General features: G+C 47.3%; 3 long non-coding RNA genes across 3 annotated transcripts; all 3 read left to right on the forward strand.

The window, feature by feature from the left end:
* The first annotated feature begins 3,813 nt into the window (after positions 1-3,813).
* On the forward strand, positions 3,814-5,285 carry LOC142362139 (uncharacterized). The gene is made up of 3 exons (XR_012764700.1): positions 3,814-3,851; positions 3,961-4,052; positions 5,208-5,285. It is a non-coding gene; the product is annotated as an uncharacterized LOC142362139 (long non-coding RNA).
* Positions 5,286-6,087: 802 nt separating this feature from the next.
* Positions 6,088-7,849, forward strand: LOC142362268 (uncharacterized). The gene is made up of 4 exons (XR_012764890.1): positions 6,088-7,408; positions 7,494-7,546; positions 7,639-7,689; positions 7,793-7,849. It is a non-coding gene; the product is annotated as an uncharacterized LOC142362268 (long non-coding RNA).
* Positions 7,850-7,941: 92 nt separating this feature from the next.
* Positions 7,942-9,460, forward strand: LOC142362269 (uncharacterized). The gene is made up of 4 exons (XR_012764891.1): positions 7,942-7,974; positions 8,049-8,095; positions 9,195-9,250; positions 9,336-9,460. It is a non-coding gene; the product is annotated as an uncharacterized LOC142362269 (long non-coding RNA).
* The last annotated feature ends 10,599 nt before the right edge of the window (positions 9,461-20,059 follow it).

Here is a 20,059-nt window from a genome sequence, read left to right on the forward strand (position 1 = left end):
TACTTAATTTGATGTTCCTGGTTTGGTTTTTTCCCCTTATTCCCTTAATCATGTTGTTTTTTACAGTTTCTTTGTATGTCTGCTTTCATCTAGTTCCCAACCCTACATTTTAATTCTTTCTCGTCTGTCTCGTACTCTTTCCATTTATCAATTACCTTTCTGTGTCTCCATTTATTTAGTTTATTGTCCCTATTTATAGGGTTTTTTCTCCTTGAAAGCCTTAATTTTTTTTGCAACGTCTACTTTTATGTCATTTTCTGTCCCTACATTTTAGCTTTTTTCTCCTCTGCCTTGTACTCATTTGCTATTTAAATTTGATTTCTATATTTCCTTTTATCGAACCATCTATCTCTATTTTTTCTTAATTGTCGCATACCCTGTTGCTTTTTAAGTTTTCTTTGTATCTATTTCCCCCCCGCCCCTTTTCTCTCAGTTCATCTCGAGGCTTTAGAGGGTCTCGTTGGCACGCTTTTATCTCTGAAGCATCATTCGTACCCCTCTCGGTTTGCCGGAACGTCCCCTCTTCTTCAGAGCGGTCTTTTTGTCCTCTCCTCCGTCTTGCTCATCTCCAGCGGGTCAGCATCTCCCTTGGAACGTCTGTAGTCTGTTCAGATCCTCTCCTGAGTACCTTTGTGCCCTCGAGCCGCCATCTGTGTCTCCAGCCACGTCTGCACCCCTCTATTTCCGTCACAATGGTTCCTACGAGCGTCCTTGCATCACACGGCCATCCTTTAGTTCTGCAGCAGGCTTTGTACCTTTCTTATTCAAAAGTGAATCTTCTTCGGGCTTTCATTTCACCCCAGAACACGTTTACATTGTGTTCCGCCACGTCGGATGCCTCAGTCCCTCAGGACATCTGTTCTCCATTTGGATCCCTTCCTGAGTTCCTCATTGTGTCAGCGATCCCCTGTTTGGATGTGTGTCGGCATTCCTCTCGCTCCCGTCACAACGCTTCCCGAGACGGTCCTCATGCCCCTCGGCACCCTTTGAGCTCTGCCATCCTCTTTGTGTCTTCCCAATTTAGACAGAACCCTTCCTCGGGCTGTCCCTGAGCCCCAGAGCTCTCTTACCTTATTTGCTGCCATCTAGGATGTCTCTGTTTGGGCTCTCATCCCCCAAGGACATCTCTACATTGCTGGAACACCCTGGGGAGTTTTGCGTCGTGTCTGCTCGCCACATCCTGGAGACTTCGTCAATCTCTCTGGCCCCCTCAGGACTGCTCTGATCCCTGTGATGACGCCTCCCGTTCTACCAGATTGTTTTTCAAAGCCATCTTTGTGCCCCAGAGTGGTATTTTTCTTTTCTGTCTTATTGTATGCTTCTATTTGGTAGCTGGCGCCATAAAGATGTCCATCGTCAGCTCCTATCTCCTCTTTGGTTTTTCAGAGAAAGCAATAGCCTTCATCTGTTTTTATTGACACGTCTCCCGTGGAGTTTTTTTGTTGAGTTTTGCAATTTATTTTTCTTCTATCTACTTAGGTGTTAGTCAGGCCACTTTTGTACAGTTTCCTATGTTTCTTGTATTTCCACTTTTTTTTTTTTCCATTTTCTGTCCTTTGGAAGTCACCTAGCTGTCTTAAGGGAGTCAGCCACAGAGACCTTCGAAGCGGCTCTGAATTATCAGCCGTTGACAGTAAATAATTCACTTTATGACCTGAGATACTTTTGAGAAAAGGTTATTACAGAATCAAATTCTGCTTTGTTATTCAATCCTATCCAGAAAATAGTTCTGGCAGAAGTTAGGTCGTATGCCTGGTCTTGCTAGAAACAAAGAGTAAACCTGTAGCATTTTGGGTTTTTTTTTTTATAGGAAGCCAAAAAAGCATAAATTTTGGTAATAATATTGTTACTACATTTAGCAAACTACTTTCTTACATATCTTAGTAGGACCTCTTTTTTTATCCGCACTGCAGAAAAGTTAAGTCTAGTTACTTACTTGGTCACATCACTGCTGTAATAGATGTAGTTATAGTAGAAGACCAGGCATTGTTGTTTCCAGTAAGGAGCACCATCTCCAGTCAGTGCTTTGCTCAATGTAAATTTAAGGCAGATGAGAGAACTTGCTGCTGCTCTTCCCGCTGGCTTTATACCTTTTGGTGGTTCACCCCTCCCCTTTCCCAGGGGAGCGTGGGAAGGGTGGTGGGTGAGGCCGGGAGTATATGAGCCGCAGCTGCCGGGAGGGGATCTTATTCTACTTCTGGCTCTCTTTGGTCTTAGGGCTCTACTATTCCTTCAGTCAGTTACAGCTTTTGAGCTAAGCTACTTAGGGAGATGCATTTTGATATTTAGAGAAGCAGAGATCTCTGTTTGAGGTAGGACTTTAAGGATGAGTCAAGGTTTGGCAGCAGATCTAGTACAGAGTATGTTTAACCACAGCCTTTTTCTTCAGGCCTAGTAATTTTTTATTCAGAGTTTGTGGATGGCGAGATTGTTTAATAGTATGTGTTGTTCTCTTTATTCTAGGTGCATTGCACTTTCCTGGAACTCCTGACTTGATTGAAGATGGAACATTGCGTTTTTTTCACTAGCAGTGCTGTTTACTGTGTAACTTGCTGGCACCGTGTCTCTTAATCAGATTGACGACATCATTGTCTGGCTGGGGTGAAGGTGAGCATCTTCTACACATTTGTGCAGAGATCAAGTGTTTCTCAAGCGAGTGGCAGGGTTGTGACATGTAGTGTCTTTCAGAGCATAGGATGGCTCGTTGCATTTACCAATTACTCAGTGGACTGTGTCACCCCTGGAAACTTTGTGGCTTGTGGCGGGCCCCTCATAGATTGTAAGCATTGGGGCTTTGCTTACTTTGTGGTCCTGTAGCCGATCCCTGAGGCTGTGGGAAGGCGTAATGTGGGAGATGCCCACAGAACACAGGGCATGGTTTGGAAGAAAGGCTCCTGAGGAGCGGCCGATGCAGGGGGGTTCAGGGGTGCAAATACAGGGAAGCGGCTGTCGGGAGGGGGCATGCGGTTCCTTCTTTGCCAGTTCAGGAGAAGAGAAGAAGTTTCTAAAGCTTTGAGACGGGGGGACGGTTGAGGAAGCAAGGAGGGTTTATTGGCTTCTCTCGGTTTAGTTTTGCAGTTGCCGTGGGACCTCAATGAGGTTCATTTGGTTTGAGTCTCTCTGTGGCTGACAGGGAGCTATGACAAAGACACAAGAGATGAAGCGCAAACCCTCCGGGCCTCCGCATCTGAAGATGGAGGGCTGAACGTCAGGCCTTTGAACCTCAAAGGTGTTAAGGCTTGTATGTGAAGAGCTTAATGTTCTTTTGCATTTGATTTTGTTTTTCTCTAGCGGCAGGCTGTAGTTGGACTCTAGGTGGCATTTCTGAATGGAAACAAGACCTCTGGAATTCCTAAGCTATTGGTCAGCGTTGGGGTGACTTCTACAATATGTTTTTTTGCAGATGCAGAGGAACAAGCCGTGCGCCACAGGGTGACAGAGGAGAGGCGAGCGGAGCGTCGTAAGAAGGTGGGTTCGCATGTGATGTCGGAGGGAAGAAGTGACCGGTGGCTGTAGGACTAGCTTTTAGGTTTTGATTTGTGGGTGGGTTTTTTTTTTAATTTTGAAGGCACAAAGCGGGTTTACAGACAGCAGAGGTGACTTGGGCAAGGTGAGCCGTGACTAGCGGCCTGCAGTAGCAGTTAATGGTCAGATGTCCTACTGTCAGCGAAGCTACAAGCTTTTGCAGGGGCCTTTGGCATTGGACCAGTGTTTGCGGAGAGCCAGGGCGTTAGAGAGGAGGAGCATGGGGCGGATGACTTCTCCGCAGTGCAATGGTAATTTTGTGTCTCTTGGTATCTTGGGTTATCAAGAGCCATGAGGACTGCAGCGTCCCATTCTGGACCCAGCAGGTGAGTGGAGAATCCTGGTGCTTCTGAGGATGGGGATGTTGTGGAAGGTGTTGCATTGGCCAGCGTGATGCTTACTGTCAGAACTGTTTGTGGGCTTTCTTTTTTGCAGAGGAGGAAGCAGAACCTGGCGACTGCAGGAGCATCCCAGATATCCGATGTGTTTTCTGTTGAGGATGGGTTTAGAGCCGTGTGCTTCTGAAAGTGAAGTAGAGGGATCGGGGCCTGGGGAGGGTGTGGAGAGAGGGGGCCATGGTTGGGCATATTGGGGAGGGCCTGTGAATTTAGCAAAGGGGAGCGGGCCATCCCAGAAGAGGCCCCTTTGGGCCAGTAAAGGGAAGGGGTTTCTCTTAAGCCCCAGCGGGCAAGGCAGTTCCAGCCTGTGTCTGTGGTGTTTGTGTGGTCCATCTTATGCATCTTAAAACTTACCTGGGTCTCCAGTTCTTCACTGGTCTCTGTGTTCAATGAGCACCTTAGACACATCAGGTGCCATCCCTAGGGTCTCGAATGCCTGTGGTCAGTGGCACACTGTCAATTGGGCGATTCTTTTATTTCCCTGTGAGCGTAAAGCGTGGATCGGTGCCACGCCTCGCAAGTTTCCAGTCGGTTCTCATTTGCGGCATCATTCCTGGCTGTGTCAGCTGCTCTTCTGTGTACTGGTCCATTTTCACGGACAGTGGGACTTCTTCCCTCATCCTTACGTTCTTAGGTCTTGAAGCCGGGCTTCTTGCGCATCCGTCATCTGTCTTGACCTTAACTTCTTATAAGGGCCTCTTGCATTTTCTGTTTTTCTGGGGCTGCCATAGCACCTCCTTGCTCTGGGCCGTCGCAGCCCCGTAGGTCTTCTTGCCCGACAGCGTCTCCCATCAGGGAGTCATTCTTCTTGCGGAGAGTTTTCTTCTTCTTTGAATCCCATTGTTTGTGGTGGTGTGTGTACCGTTGGTCTGTGCCTGTGTGTTGGCTTGGAGCTGCTCTGCCCAGGGGTGTAAAGTCAGGGGTAGAAGGAATAGCGACAGGAAGCTGCAGTTAGTATGTCGATAGGCCTAGACTGCTGCAGCAGAGGTTGGGCAGCGAGCTCGCAGGGAGCAGCCATCAGCAGGCTGCGTGGTCCGTCATTTGGACGGTGGTTAGAGGAGGTGCTGGGAGCTGCGTGGGAGGGGTCAATCAGCAGCAGCAAAGGAGCTTGAATCTGGACAGCGTTCTGGCTTGTCTGTGTGGGGCTTGAAGTCTGGCCCTTTTTTCATTTTAGTGGCAGGCTGCAGTTGCACAGCAGATAGTATTGATTCCATTCTGGAATACTATCTGGAACAGTTAATGGCTTGAGCAGCCTCCAGGTGACTTTTTCAATGTTTTTTTCAGATGTTCGGGGGACAAGATGGGCACAGAGGACCAATGGAGGCATTGAACAGACTGCTCTATGAAGGCGGATGGGTGCATAGCGTCAGAGGGAGGGTGCGTTTGGTGGCTATGTGACTGAATTATGGTTGGTGGGTTTTTTCCTCAATGTTGTAGGCGTAAAGAAAGAAGCAAAGCAGGATATGGGCACCAGGGGTGCCTCGGTCAAGGAGAACAATGAGTAGTAGGCTACGGTAGCAGCTATTGTTCTGGTACAGTATTGTCATTGAAGTTATCAACATCCCTTATTTGTGGTTTTTCAGGTGGTACCAGAGCCTTGAGGTGGTAACATGTAAACAGCAGGGGTGACACGGGCAAGCAGCCAAGGTGCAGGAGATGGGAATCGCTGCGGGCAGGCTGCAATTTTGGCAGTATCTCAGCATGTGTCTTCTACTTGGTTTTCTTTGCAGGTGTCACACGGTCTCAAACGCGCAAAGCAGCATGCTGACAAGAGATCTGACAAGGTGAGGCGGTCGTGGGTCGGATCAGCGTCTCGGAGCAAAGTATCATATGGCACCTCAATAACACGTATCTCTTTTGGTTTTGCAGGGGCTGTGTGGCTCTCCTTTGGCCTCGGACCAGCGTTTGAGGTGAGCTGGGGTGGCAGTGAGGAGGCACCTGGGGCAGGTGATTTCTCAGCAGCGCAATGGTAATTTTGTGTCTCGGTATCTTATGTTAGCAAGAGCAATGAGGGCCGCAGCGTCCCATTCTGGACCCAGCAGGTGAGCGGAGAATCCCAGTGCTTCTGAGGGGGATGCTGTGGATGATGTTGGTGTTGGCCAGTGTAATGCTTACCGTCAGAACTGTTTCTGGGTTTTCTTTTTTTGCAGAGGAGGAAGCAGAACCTGGTGACTGCCGGAGCATCTGGTTAGCCCATGCGTGTTCATGTTGAGCATGGATTCAGACCCTCGACCCTCTAAAAGCTAAGTTTGAGGGATTGGGGAGGGTCTGGAGAGAGGGGACCACGGTTGGGCATTGCAGGGAGGGCTTGTGAAGCTAGCGTAGGGGAGAGGGCTGTGCAGGAGCGGGCCCCTTAGGGCGTGTAAAGAGAAGGAAGGAGTTTGTCTTCAGCCCAAGTGGGCAGGGCAGTTCCAGCCCGTGTCTGTGGTGCTGTGTTGTTTGTCATCCATCTTCTGTGTCTTAGACCTTACCAGGGTCTCAACATCCTCGTTGTTCTTCACGGTCAAGGAGCACATTATGCACATCAGGCACCACCCCTGGGGTCTTGAATGACCATACTCATCGGCATAGTGCCAATTGGGCATGTCTCTTCTTGCCTTAGAAGCGTAAAGCATGGATCAATCTCACACCTTGGAAGCTTCCGGTTGGTTCTCTTCTGTGGTGTTCCAGGCTGTGCCAGCAGGTCTTCTCTCTACCGGTCCATCTTCATGGACTGTGAGACTTGTTCCCTGCATCCTTATGTTCTTAGGTCTTGAAGCCAGGCTTCTTGCACATCCATCGTCTCCATTTTGACTGTAACTTCTTGTAAGGGACCATTGGGTTCTCCTGTTTTTCTGGGGCTGCCGTGGAGCCTCCTCACTCTGGGCTATTGCGGCCCTGTCGGTCTCCTTGTGTGACAGCTTCTCTGGTCCAGCAGTCATTGTTCTTGCAGAGTTTTCTCTCTTCTTTGAATCCATTGTTTGTGGTGGTGTGTGTAATGTCAGTCTGTGCCTATGTGTGTTTTGGCCTGGAGCTGCTCTGCCCAGAGGCATAGAGTCAGGGGTAGGTGGCATAGCGAGAAGAGGCTGTGGTTAATAGGTCGACAGGCCTAGACTGTTTAGGCAGAGGCTGGGAAGTGAGCTCAGACAGAGTGGCCATCAGCAGGCAGTGTGGACTGTCATTTCAACAGTGTCTTACAGAGATAATGGGAATTGTGTAGGAGGGGCTGATCGACAGCAGCAAAGCGGGTTGAATCTCAACAGTGTTCGGGCTTCTATGTATGGGGTCTATGTGTGGGGTCTAAAGTTTTGTCCTTTTTCCATTGTTTTTTCTTAATGGCAGGCTAGAGTTGGCCTCTAGATGGTATTCTGAAATCGAGCGATAGAGCTGGACTCTAAAGTCTTGGTCAGCCTCTGGGTGACACGTTTATTACTTTTTTGCAGTTGCCTGTGGACAAGATGGGCACCAAAGAGCCGTGGAGGTGGCGAGAGGTGTGCCAAAAGAAGGTGGGTTGGTGCACGATGTCAAGGGAAGATGTGACCGGTGGCTACATGACTCTGCTTAGTTGGTGGTTTGTGTGTTATTTTGAAGGTGCAAAGGAATAAGTGCAGTGAGGTATCGGCACCAGCGGTGACTTCAACAAGGTGAGCCATGACCAGTGGGCTGAAGTATCAGTTATTTTTCAGGTGTCATATAGTTGGTGAAGCTATAAGCATCCTTTGTTTGTGTTTCGTAGATGGTACCCAAGCTGCAGCATGGCAACACGTAAATGGCAGAGACAACACAGGTGAGCAGCCAAGGTAAAGGCTGGGTGATAGCAGTTGGTGTGGGTAGACTGTGTGGTTTTGGGCAGTATCTCAACCTGTGTCTCTTTGCTGTGATTGTTGCAGATGCCGCATGCAGACTTGGAGGGGCACAGCAACATGCTGACCAGAGGTCTGAGAAGGTGAGGCAATTGTGGGCCGGGTCAGTGTGTGACAGCAAAGTATTGTGCAGCAACTCAGTGAAGCGTATCTCTTCTGGTTTTGCAGGGGCTGAGTGGGCCACCTGTGGCATTGGACAAGCTCTTGAGGTGAGCCAGGGTGGCAGTGTGGGGCAGGTGACTTCTCATGGGCGCAGTGGTAACTTTGTCTCTTGGTATCTGAGGTAGCAGAAATGATGATGGCCGCAGCGTCTGACTCTGGAACGAGCAGGTGAGCAGAGCACCCGGGTGCTTCTGAGGAGGAGGTTGCTGTGGAAGAGGTTGGTCTTGGCCAGTGTGATGCTTCCTGTCAGCACTGTTTCTGGGGTTTTTTTTCCTTTTTGGATGACAAAGCGGAACCAGGTGACTGCAGGAGCTTCCCAATTAGCCAATGTGCTTTTTGTTAAGGATGGATTCAGACTCCTGGCCCTCCAAAAGCTAAGTCGAGGGACTGGAGGGAGGGGACCATGGCTGGGAATTGCAGAGAGGGCTTGTAAAGTTAGTGTAGGGGAGAGGGCTGTCCAGGAGCAGGCCCTTTTGGGCATGTAAAGGGAAGGAAGGGGTTTCTCTTCAGCCCAGGTGGCCAGGGCAGTTCCAGCCTGTGTCTTTGGTGCTATGCTGTTTTTGTGGTGTCTTGTGTTGCAGACCTTTCTCTGGTCTCGATGTCCTTGTTTCTCTTTGCACTGACGAAGCTCATCATGTGCCTCTGTACCATACCTGGGGTCTTGAATGCGTGTACTCATTGGCATAGTGCCAATTCAGCTCTTCTCTTCTTGCCTTACAAGCGTAAAGCGTGGATCAGTCTTGCATCTCTCTTTTGTGGCATTGTTCCAGGCTGTGCCAGCAGCTCTTCTCTCTTCCAGTCCATTTTTATGGACTGTGGGACTTGTTCCCTGCATCCTTATGCTCTTAGGTCTTGAAGCCGGGCTTCTTGCACATCCATCGTCTCCACTTTGCCCGTAACTTTTTGTACCAGACCATTCTGTTGTAATCTGGTTTTCTGGGGCTGCCGTGGAGCCTCCTCACTCTGGGCCATTGCGGCCCTGTCGGTCTCCTTGTCTGACAGCGTCTCCTGTCAGGGAGTCATTCTTCTCGCAGAGAGTCTTCTCTGTTTTTGAATCTCTTTGTGGTGTTGTGTGTAATGTTGGTCTGTGCCTGTGTGTGCTTGCCGTGGAACTGCTCTGCCCAGGGAAACCAGGGAACGTGGAAATGGCAGGGGCAGAGTGGGTGAGCAGCAAAGTAAAGGAGCAGGAGATTGGGATTGATGCAGGCAGGCTTTGGTTTTGGGCAGTATCTCAGCATGTCCTGTTTTGCTTTGGTTTTTTTTGCAGGTGCTGCACATAGCCTTGGAGGAGCAGAGCAGCGTGCTGACAAGAGGTCTGAAAAGGTGAGGCAGTTGTGTGCTGGGTCAGTGTGCGAGAGCAAATTATTGTGCAGCAACTCAGTGAGACGTCTCTCTCTTGGTTTTGCAGGGGCTGAGCGGGCCGCCTCTGGCATTGGACAACTGTTTGAGATGAGCCGGGGTGGCAGCGAGGAGGAGCGTGGAGAGGGTGACTTCTCATAGGCATAATGGTGATTGTGTGTCTCTTGGTATCTGAGGTAGCAGAAGCAATGATGGCTGCAGTGTCCGACTCTGGAACGAGCAGGTGAGCAGAGCACCTGGATGCTTCTGAGGAGGGGGTTTTTGCGGAAGAGGTTGGTCTTGGCCAATGTGATGCTTCCTGTCAGCACTGTTTCTGGGTTTTCTCTCTTTCAGTGATGAAGTGCAACCTGGTGACTGCAGGAGCATCCCAGATTCCCAACGCATTTTTGGTCGAGGCTGGATTTAGAGCCCGTGTCCCTCTGAAAGCTAAGTCCAGGGGCTTGGAAGGGTCTGGAGGGAGGGGACTACGGTTGGGCATTGCAGGGAGGGCTTGTGAAGCTAGTGTAGGGGAGAGGGCTGTCCAGGAACAGGCCCCTTTGGGCGGGTCAAGGGAAGGGGTTTCTCTGTAGCCCAGCAGGGCAGGGTAGTTCCAGCCTGTGTCTGTGGTGGTGTGTCATCTGTGTGGTCTGTGTCTTGTGTCCTGGATTTTACCTGTGTGTCAACATTGTCATTGCTCTCTGTGCTCAATGAGCACATTATGCATATCGGGTGCCATTCCTAGGGTCTGGAATGTCTGTGCTCTTTGGCATAGTGTCCCCTGGGTGCTTCTCATCTTGCATTTTGCACATAAAGCGTAGATCGGTGTCACATCTGGTAAGTTTCCGGTTGGTTCTCTCTTGCGGTGTCATCCCAGGCTGTGTCAGCAGCTCTTCTCTCTAGCGGTCCATTGTCATGGACTGGGGGACTTCTTCCCTGCAATGTTACATTCTTAGGTCTTGAAGCTGGCTTCTTGCAGATCCATCGTCTCTGTTTAGAGTGTAACTTCTTGTAATGGACCATTCTGTTCAACTCTGCTCTTCTGGGGCTGCCGTAGAGCCTCCTTGTTCTGGGCCATTGTGGCCCTGCTGGTCTTCTTGCCGGACAGCGTCTCCCATTGGGGAGTCATTCTCGTTGCAGAGAGTTTTCTCTGTTCTTTGAATCCCATTGTTTGTGGTGGTGTGTGTAATGTTGGTCTGTGCCTGTGTGTGTGTTTTGTGCTTCTCTGCCCATGGGTGTAGAGTGAGGGTTAGGTGGCATAGCGATAGGAGACTATGCTTAATCTGTTGATAGGCCTCAACTGTTCAGGCAGCAGTTGGGTAGTGAGCTCGCATGGAGTTGCTCCTTGGCAGGCTGTGCGGTCTGTCATTTCAACAGTGTTCTGAAGTGATGATGGGAGCTATGTGGGAGGGGATGATCAGCAGTAGCAAAGAAGACTGAATGTTGACAGTGTTCAGGCTTGTAGGTGTGGGGCTTCAAGTTTGGGTTTTGGGGGGTTTGTTTTTAATTGCAAGCTTTTGTTGGACTCTGGAAGGTATTCCAAAATGCTACCGATATTGCTGGACTCCCTAAGTTATGTTATCAGCAACTGGGTATCTTGTGGAAGGGAGCGGTGTTTGCTAATGTGGTGCTTCCAGTCAGTAATGTTAGTGAGGTGTGTTTGTTTATATATTTTATGCAGATTCTGAAGTAGAACATGTGGAATGCAGGAGCATCCAATTTGATGATGTGCTCAATGAGGATGGGTTCTGCATCCTTCCCTCAAAGGTAAGTCCAGGGCAAAAGCTGTGGGTGAGGTGAGGCTGGCAGGAGGTGTAACACCAGGGTTGCAGAGGGAGCTATTTAGGGTCTGTTAAGTTTGGGGCAGACAGAGGTCTTGGCATCTGTCCTTTAGGGTGTGACTGTTCTGGCCTGTGTGTTTCCCACTGTCATTTGTGTTGTGTGATTAGTCTTGTATGTGATGCTTTCTACAGGTATCTACCTTCTGTCCCATGGGCTCTCTGCACTCTTGTGCACTTTGGTCGGTGTGCATTGGGTGTCTCAAGCTTCGCTGCTTTGGCCTAGAGCCTGTCAAGCGTTCCTCATCTTGCAATCAGAGCTTAAGGTGTAGTTTTCATCAGAGGTCTTTCTGGAGAGTCCCCTTTGCAGAGGTGATCTGGGCCAGAATGAAAGCTCTGCTCATGGCGGTTCTCCTACCATAGAGTTCCCCTGCAGCATTTCATCTCTGCCTCGTTATGGGCTTAGGTCTTAAATCCTGGCTTCTCCAAACTCTGTATTGGTTTTGACCACCATCTGCGACTGCATCGTTTTGCAGCATTTTGTGTTCTTTTGCACTGTATTATTATGCCTTGTATCACCTGGCATGTGAGTGTCTCACACTGAATAGTCCTGTATTGTGTGTTGTATTGCAGTGCTCTGTATTTCTATTGAATTGTACAGCCCTGGATTTTTTTCTCGTAGCACTGTATTTTTATTTGTATTGCCTTGTATTGCTGTGTGTTGCTGTTGTGTTGTAGTGCTCTATATTAGAATTTTTATTTCAATGTTTGGGCGTGTTGCACTGCAGCACTCACTACTTGCATGGACTGCTATCAGAGACTGTCTTGCCTTGTGTGAACTCATATTGTGTTTTGTAATGTGGAGCTCTGTATTTGAATATGTATAGGCTTATATAGCCATGTATTGTGTTTTTCTTGTGGATCTCTGTATTTGATCTAGCATTGCATTGTTTGTGTCTGTACTGGTCTTGGATTGCAGCGCTCTGTACTTGCAGCGTGCGATACCTGGGACCATCTTGCATTGCATGGCTCTGTACTGTGTTTTGTCTTGCATTGCATCAATCTGTACTTGTATCGAATGTTACCTGAGAGCGTCCTGCTTTGTATGATGCCGTATTGTGGTTTTTACTGCAGCACTCTGTACTTGATTTTGCATTGCAGTGCTTGTCTCTGTATCGGTCTGGCATCGCAGTGCTCTGTACTTGTGTTCTCTGTTCTTGGAGACTTGTCTTGCCTTGTATTGAGGGCCGTGTTGCATTTTGTAACGTGGAGCTCTGTTTTTACTTGATTTTGAATTGCATTGTATATCTCTGGTCTTGCATTGCAGCGCTCTTTATGGACGCTCTCTGAGACGGTTAAGCATTGTATGGGCCTGTGTTGCGGTGTGTCTTGTCGGTTATGTAAGAGCGCGTTGCATCGTATGGCGTTAATGTTGCCAGTGTTCTTCGGTTTGGTGTTTAAGTCCATACGGTATGGCATGGCAGTGTCAGGGTAGAGGCTGGAAGTGACTCGGAGGTCTTGACGCATGTGAGATGGAGTCGAGCTGATCGCTATTGGATTGAGAGGTAGCATGAGGTAAATTTGTAACTCAGCAATGTCTTTCCGATTGTCTTTGGAGGCACTTTGCAGCAAGCCTCTAGAAACAGTTGAGATGAGGTCTGAGGTGCAGCGTGACGGGCCGCAGCAGTCGGTTGCTTTGGTGCTCATCAGTTATTAGGATGCTCTGGAATTCTTAATTGTCACAGAGGACTCTGACTGTTATTCTAGGTTTTGGAGCGGAGCTGCAGAGGGCCGCCTTATATTCTGGGTGTGGTGTCTGTTAAGGAGGCTCATGTTATGTTTTTGCATGTGATAGTGCGGCACAAGGTGCTTGTAGAGCATCAGGCATATTGTCACCGTACTGCAATCGCAGCAGCTGTCAGTAGTGTCTATGCAGGGTTGAGTTATTGACATGGTGCCAGTTGAGCACATCTTGTTTCACTGAATGATGTGCCAGGGCAGTGCCACTAGACCGATCTAGCATCACTTGTGCATTAGGCTAGTCTGCTTTGCAGTTTGGGCTTTACCAGCAGGTGTTTCCTCGCTGACTGTTCTTCACAGTTATCCCAGGGGTTTATTTCCTGTGGCATCCTACTTCCAGTGTTTTTGTGGCATTTAGTCTCCATCGATTACTGTGACTCAATCCCCTGTCTTTTAGCCAAAGCTGAGGTGCTCTCAAGGCAGGGCACACCAGAGGGTCCCTGCCACATAGCCTCAGCATTGTTGTGTTTATTGTCAGGCTGCGTATCTTGGTGTAGCAGTAACAGTCACCTGTGTGGTGGTCTGGTGTCCCGAGGTCATGTGTGTAGAGAGTGTGTGCGTTTGAGGTGGAGATGCTTTGTGTGTTTGTGTAGCGATTCTAGTAGGGGTGGAACAGTCCCAGCATGGGATGGTCCTGTGTTGATTAGCATGGTCCTTTTGGGTGGAGGTTGTATGGGTTTTTCAGGGCTGGTAGCTGTGGGCCAGCAGGCTGTAGACTCCTTTCCATTGCGGTTTGCGGGTGCCACTGAGTACTTTGTACCCCTGAGCAAATACTTGATTGTATTTAGCTGGAGTATACAAAGATAAGTGAAGACAGAGCAGAAGTGGAAGTAGCTCAGCATCTGGTTATGAAGGCTAACAGTTTGGGATCATGTGGAGCGGCGATGTAGTTTTGAGATACCCAGTGAGGCAGTTCCAGGGGTGGCTCTCGATGTGCTGTGACCTGCTTTTGTGGCAGGCACGTGGCAAAGGCGCTATGTTCTGAGTGAGGAGTGTAATGAATGGCTGTGGAATCAGTGGTAGATTTTGAATGTGTCTGATACTGTATGATGCTGTCAGGGTTAAATATGTTTTTCTTTTCAGACTGTATGGGAGGCTGAGTCTATTTTTTTTGAGATATATAGGAATTAGGAAAATAGTGTTAAAATAAAAAAAACAGCTGGTGGATTTTTTTTGCCTTCCCGCCGCTGGGTGTTTTTTTCCCTGGTCCTAGCTGCTTGGTGAGGTGATGTTTATTGCCAGTGTTTGGACCGCAGTTAGATTTGAGCTGGGGTTTTTGCAGGCACAGTGAATTTTGAGGCTCCTGGGAACAGCGTTCCTGAGGAGCTCTGCAGACACTGGGCGACGGCTGGCAGGCAGGCAGCCGAATGGATGGGGTGAGCGTGTGGGGTGATTAGCGTGGTAGTTGACCGCCAGTGTTGTTGAGTGGTGTATGGTTGATGATTGTGTTTCTGTAGCGGGCTGTATGTGGGCTTGAGATGTAGTTTTTTCCAGACATGTAGAAGTAGCTGAAAAAAAACCCCAACCATGTTAGAATAAAAAAAACCCCAGCTGGGGGATTTCTTTTTCCTTCCCCCAGCTGGGTTATCTTTTTTTCCCTGGTCCTGGCCGCTCTGCAAGGCGACATTCATCGCCAATGTTTGGGCCGTGGGCAGGCTCGGGCCGGGGTTTTGGCAGCCAGGGTGAATTTGGGGGCTTCAGGGAATACTGTTTCTGGGGAGCGCTCCCCTGGAATGTTGGAATTCTGTATCACTGCAGGGATGCACCTGTAGCAGACAGTCATAGGAAGATGATTGAGGTTCATGGAGCAGAAGGGTGTGGGGAGTTGGACTAGATGGCAGTGTTGACAAGGACTGGCATGTGTAGCAAGTTGGCCTAACTGTATTGTAGAGTGTTAGGGTTGTAAACTGCTGTGGTCATTGTAGTCTGTGACAGAATGGTCTGTTTAATGTTTATATGAGCATGTAGGTTGAAGAGGAGAGTTCATGGGGCGGAGCAGAGCTCAGTCATAGTCTGCCTGGGTGTGCAAGGAGCAGAGATGATGTTGCCTTGTGGAGGAACAATTATTTATGTGTAGCAGTGGCTTCTGTGCTGAACGGAAGGGAGCAAGGCAGGAAGGATTGTAGCTAGGGTTTGTGGATTTACAGGTGCAATGGTGTTGAAAGCTGTAATGGAGACTTTGTAGAGTTTGATTCAAGGATCACATGGAATGAGTTAAAATGGACTAAAGTAATAGCAGCAGTTAAGATGAATGAGGCAGTAAGTCCTATAGTACTATTCTAGTAAATGGTGGAAATGGAATGTGGGTAATGATAATGGAAAACTTTCTCGGCGTCAGTAGTGAGCCAGATGAATCTGGAAAAATGAGAGAAACTGAAGCGTAGGACAGTGAACGATGTAGGCTACCATCCCAGTGCTCAACAGACTGGAAATGACGGTGCTAAACTAAGGGCGGCCCTCAACGTCCATAGGTAAATACACGGTTTGGGGAAAAAATGCACTGCAGATAGTGCCAGGTGTGGCTGGGGAGTATAAGGGCAATGAAACTGTGTTGCAAATGACCAATTAAGGTGAAACTGGCATGTGAGGGCCAGTTGTACATCCCATTAGTGTAACGTAGCTGTCAGTGGTTTAAAAGAAATCCTGCGTCTTACTACTTGGAGCACAGCTTAATAGGGGTAGCATAATTGCTGATCTAAGAGGGAGGAGTAGTTTGAAGGTCTTGTAGAGCAATAGGTGGGTGTAACACATGTCCAAACCGGACAGTGATGTTCACGGGGCAACGGAGGCGATGAATGAACGGGGAGTTGTACTGTGGAGAAACCATCCAAGGAGCTGCTAAAGGGAATTCAAATTTGGACATGTGCAGTATCCATCAGAAGTACTAGAGGTACATAAGGTTGTTGAGACATTGTGCACTGGGAATATGTAGCAAGCAAAAGAAAACTGGCTCTGTATTAAACTTTTTATTTAAAATTTAATGAAGTGTAATAAAGGTTATACTTTTCTGTGTCCAGTTCCTTTTAGTGAGCAGTCTAATGCTACTGAGGGAATGTATGCACAGAGGAATAGACTTTCTCCTTGTCTTTAAAATGTTTGGTGTTTATGTGTCGTAGCATTGTGTGTTTTTCCTCTGTCTGTGTTTGATAGGTGAGTCTTTTTGACAGTTAGCATTTGCAGAACAAGCAGAAGTGGGAAAAAATAACATTTTTGGCAGACTCTGTGTTAGTCTTTGTATTAGTTTTTGCTCTGCTGGTCTCAGTCACCTTTGGTTTAGACCGAGAATACCAGCGCAAAACAAAATCTGGCTCTCGGATGTAGTTGTCATTGCTATTTGTGTGAAGTTTGTTTTCTCAGAGGGTTAAAACAGACTGACACACTATGTCTTATACCTGTCTCTGTTTTCTTGTTGGCTGCCAGTCTGTCTGTTTCCTCTTTGTCTCAGCCCTGAAACTAAGTAATACTAAAAAGTGCAAAATAGTCTGTTGCAATCTAGAGCAAACAAACATTTACTCAAATCCTATAATTTTAAAGCTGTAGAAATTTGCACCCACCTTGGCAGTAATATAAGTAACAGTTACGTAAACAACTTCAAAAAATTACTTCCAGCGTGGGTGCAAATTTCTACTGCTGCACTAGACTTTTAAAATTAATTTACAACAGACACCCAAATAACACTACATACAACCACTCACCACCCACAACACTCACACCCTAAAACCTGCCCCCCCCACACACACCCACATAAAACACAAAACAACAACTCCATAATACGCACACAGATCTGAAACAAGCACACCAACCACAAGACAAGACAATGAACTCGATGGTTGCAATTCCAACTCTATGATGCCCAAGTCACCAAAAGCACAATACACACACACCAGCTCCACAGTCACAAGTGTATGACCACCATGCAACTTCTCACTTCCAGAACTACATCTCTCTGGTGTACAACTCCTCCACAAAACCAGAACTAAATCTCTATGATTCCACACATCAACTCTATCCTACAGAAGTCCTCCAGACACCAAAACACACACTCTACAGTTACCAAACACAACCCTATGATCTCCAACTCCTCCACAAACAGGAAGAACATCACAAGAAACAGGAAACAACAAACACTATGATGCCAACCACACACTACAGCAGCCATTACTCCTCCACACACTGGGTAGTAACCACTTACACCAAATACACACACATCTACATGCCCGAAGTCCTCCAAAACAAACTCCCCATTCATCAGCTGACCTGCCAGCTGGAGAGTCAAGGAGTAATCATCAAAGCTCACTCACCCAAGACTACTGTGGCCTGAATGAAGTCACACCACCGCTGAGTGCTGCTGTGCCACACATGCTAGAACTTCAATATCAGCTGGAGCCAAAGGCAGCCAAGAGGTACACTACAATTGACATCGCTAATGCATTCTTCTCCATCCCTTTGGCAGCAGAGTGCAGGCCACAGTTTGCTTTCAAATGGAGGGGCATCCAGTACACCTGGAATCGACTGCCCCAGGGGTGGAAACACAGTCCAACTGTCACCGAAAATCCGGGAATAAAACCTCCTAACACCAATGTACTGTTAAAAAATGCAGACATTCTTTATTGCAGCGCTGGATGCACATTTCACCCCTTTGGAAGTTTTGAAATAATAATATTTAAACAATGCTCCCACCAGCATCAGTCTCCAGGTTAGAATTCATTTTTTCCATATTTTACAAGGATAGCCCCCCTTTTAGATATAGTTTAAGATCAGTTTTGCAGTCTCTGGATCTCTGTTGATGATTCTCCATGAAGGGGCCTTCTTCACTCAAGTGTAGTGTGGCCACGGTTCCACCCCTTCTACATTCATCACAGTTGTTAACAGTACCCAGAAATGTCCCTGGACCTGGACCCCTGCAGTGGTTCAGAGTTCTAAGGATTTATAGACACGAAATCACCTGGCTGATACTGATGCACAGGTGTATCCAAAGCAAGTGATCGGGTCAGCAACACATATTTTCAGAGTGTTTCAAGGGTTTCTCCTAAAGAAACCAAATACATTTTTAAATGTTTCCCCTGCTATTTTCATATCCCCTGAGATTAAAGGAGGTTGATAAGGTCTGCCGTACAAGATTTCGTATGGATTAGCACCATCTTTAGATCTTGGTTGAATTCTGATTCTCAGGAGTGCTAATGGTAAAGCTTGTGGCCATTTTAAAGATACTTTTTGACAAATCTTACTTATTTGTCTTTTTAACGTTTGTTTCATTCTTTCAATTTTCCCACTTGATTGCGGCCTCCAGGGGGTATGTAAATCCCAATTTATTCCTAAAATTTTACTTACTTGTTGAACTATTTCTGCTACAAAATGTGGTCCCCTATCAGAAGACATGCCTATTGGTACCCCAAACCTTGGTGTTATTTCTTTTAGCAATAATTTAACCACTTCTCTTGTTTTGTTGGTGGAACAAGCAAAGGCTTCCAGCCATCCAGAAAATGTATCAATTAATACTAATAAATATCTAAACCCATTTTGCCTAGGTAATTCAGAAAAATCAACCTGCCAATAGTCTCCTGGGGAGTTACCCTGTTTCGTAACTCCTAAGGGTGCCTTTTTCCAATTTAATGGATTATTTTTGAGACACATTGGACACGTGGCCACTATTGATTTAATTATTCCTGTCATTTCTACACACACTACAGATGATGTTAAACTCGAGACCTTAGCATCGACACCCCAATCTGTCTGGCACATTTTTCTTACGCAAGTTCTAACATAACTTGCGGGGTTACTATTACCTGCTTTTCTGGCATTACCCACCACCCTTCTGTATTTTGTGATGCTTTTAATTGTTCCACTGATTGCTCATCCAATTTACTATATTTTGGTTTCAGATTCGGGATTTTTATCTGTTTTACTGGTACTAGTGCAAGGCTACCTTGTTCTGCAGCCTCCTTTGCCGTTTTGTCCGCCAGTCAATTACCTGTGTTTACAGCTGTCTGACCAAATTGATGAGCTTTACAATGCATTACCGCCACTTCCTTTGGCTTCTGCACCTCTTCTAGGAGCTGGAGGATTTCTTCTTTATGTTTTATCGATGATCCTCAGGCTCACAGCAGTCCTCTTTCTTTGCAGATAGCCCCATGAGCATGACACACACCAAATGCATATTTGCAATCAGTCCATGTATTTACCCTCTTTCCTTCTGCCATTCACAAGGCTTGCTTCAATGCCACCAGTCCTGCTTTCTGTGCCAAGGTATTTGCAGGTAGCGTTCCTGACTCCAGTACCTCAGTGGTGGTGACGACAGCATATCCGGCCGTTCATCTTCCTTCTTTCACAAAGCTGCTCCCATCCGTAAATAACTCCAAATCAGTATTTTCCAGAGGTTCATCTTTCAGGTCCGGTCTGCTGGGACAGACTTGTTCAACAGTTAGCAGGCAGTCATGTTCTAGACTTTCTGTCGGATTTTCCATCAACAGAAACATTGCTGGATTTACAACGGTTGTGGTTTTTAATTCCACATTGTCTTGTTCCAGCAAGACAGCCTGATATTTCAGCATTCTGCTAGGGGATAGCTAATGACTCCCCTTTTGTTCTAAAACAGTTACCACCCTGTGTGGTACATACACCACCATCTTTTGGCCCATAGTCAATTCTCGAGCTTCATGAATCAGCAATACTGTTGCTGCCACAGCACATAAACATCCCGGCCATCCTTTACTCACGTTGTCAGGTTGTTTAGAGAAGTATCCTACTGGTCGCTTCCAGGATCCCAGACGTTGTGCCAGCACTCCAAGGGCCAGGTGTTACCTCTCATGCACAAACAGCACAAAAGGTTTGGTTAGATCAGGTAAACCCAAGGCAGGGGCCATCATCAATGCCTTTTTAAGTTCAGCAACGCTCTCTTTTCCTGGCTCTGTTTCTTCCATATTTCTAATTCTTTTGCCAACTGATTCCCAAATATTGTGGGGCTACTTTTGAATCCTTGTGCAAGTACAGTCCATGTCAATTGCATCTTTCGTCCTGTTGCAGGGCTCTCCCATTCAAAAGCAAATATGCTTTGACTTTGTATATCCAGAGGTATGCAAAAGAAGGCATCCTTTAAATCTAGTACAGTAAACCATTTATGTTCCTCTTTCAGAGATGTCAGTAAAGTATAGGGATTGGCTACTACTGGGTGTATATCTTGAACTATCTGATTTATAGCTCTTAAATCCTGGACTAGCCG

The sequence above is a fragment of the Opisthocomus hoazin genome, chromosome 8 (assembly GCF_030867145.1).
Source record: "Opisthocomus hoazin isolate bOpiHoa1 chromosome 8, bOpiHoa1.hap1, whole genome shotgun sequence".
NCBI lineage: Eukaryota > Metazoa > Chordata > Aves > Opisthocomiformes > Opisthocomidae > Opisthocomus > Opisthocomus hoazin.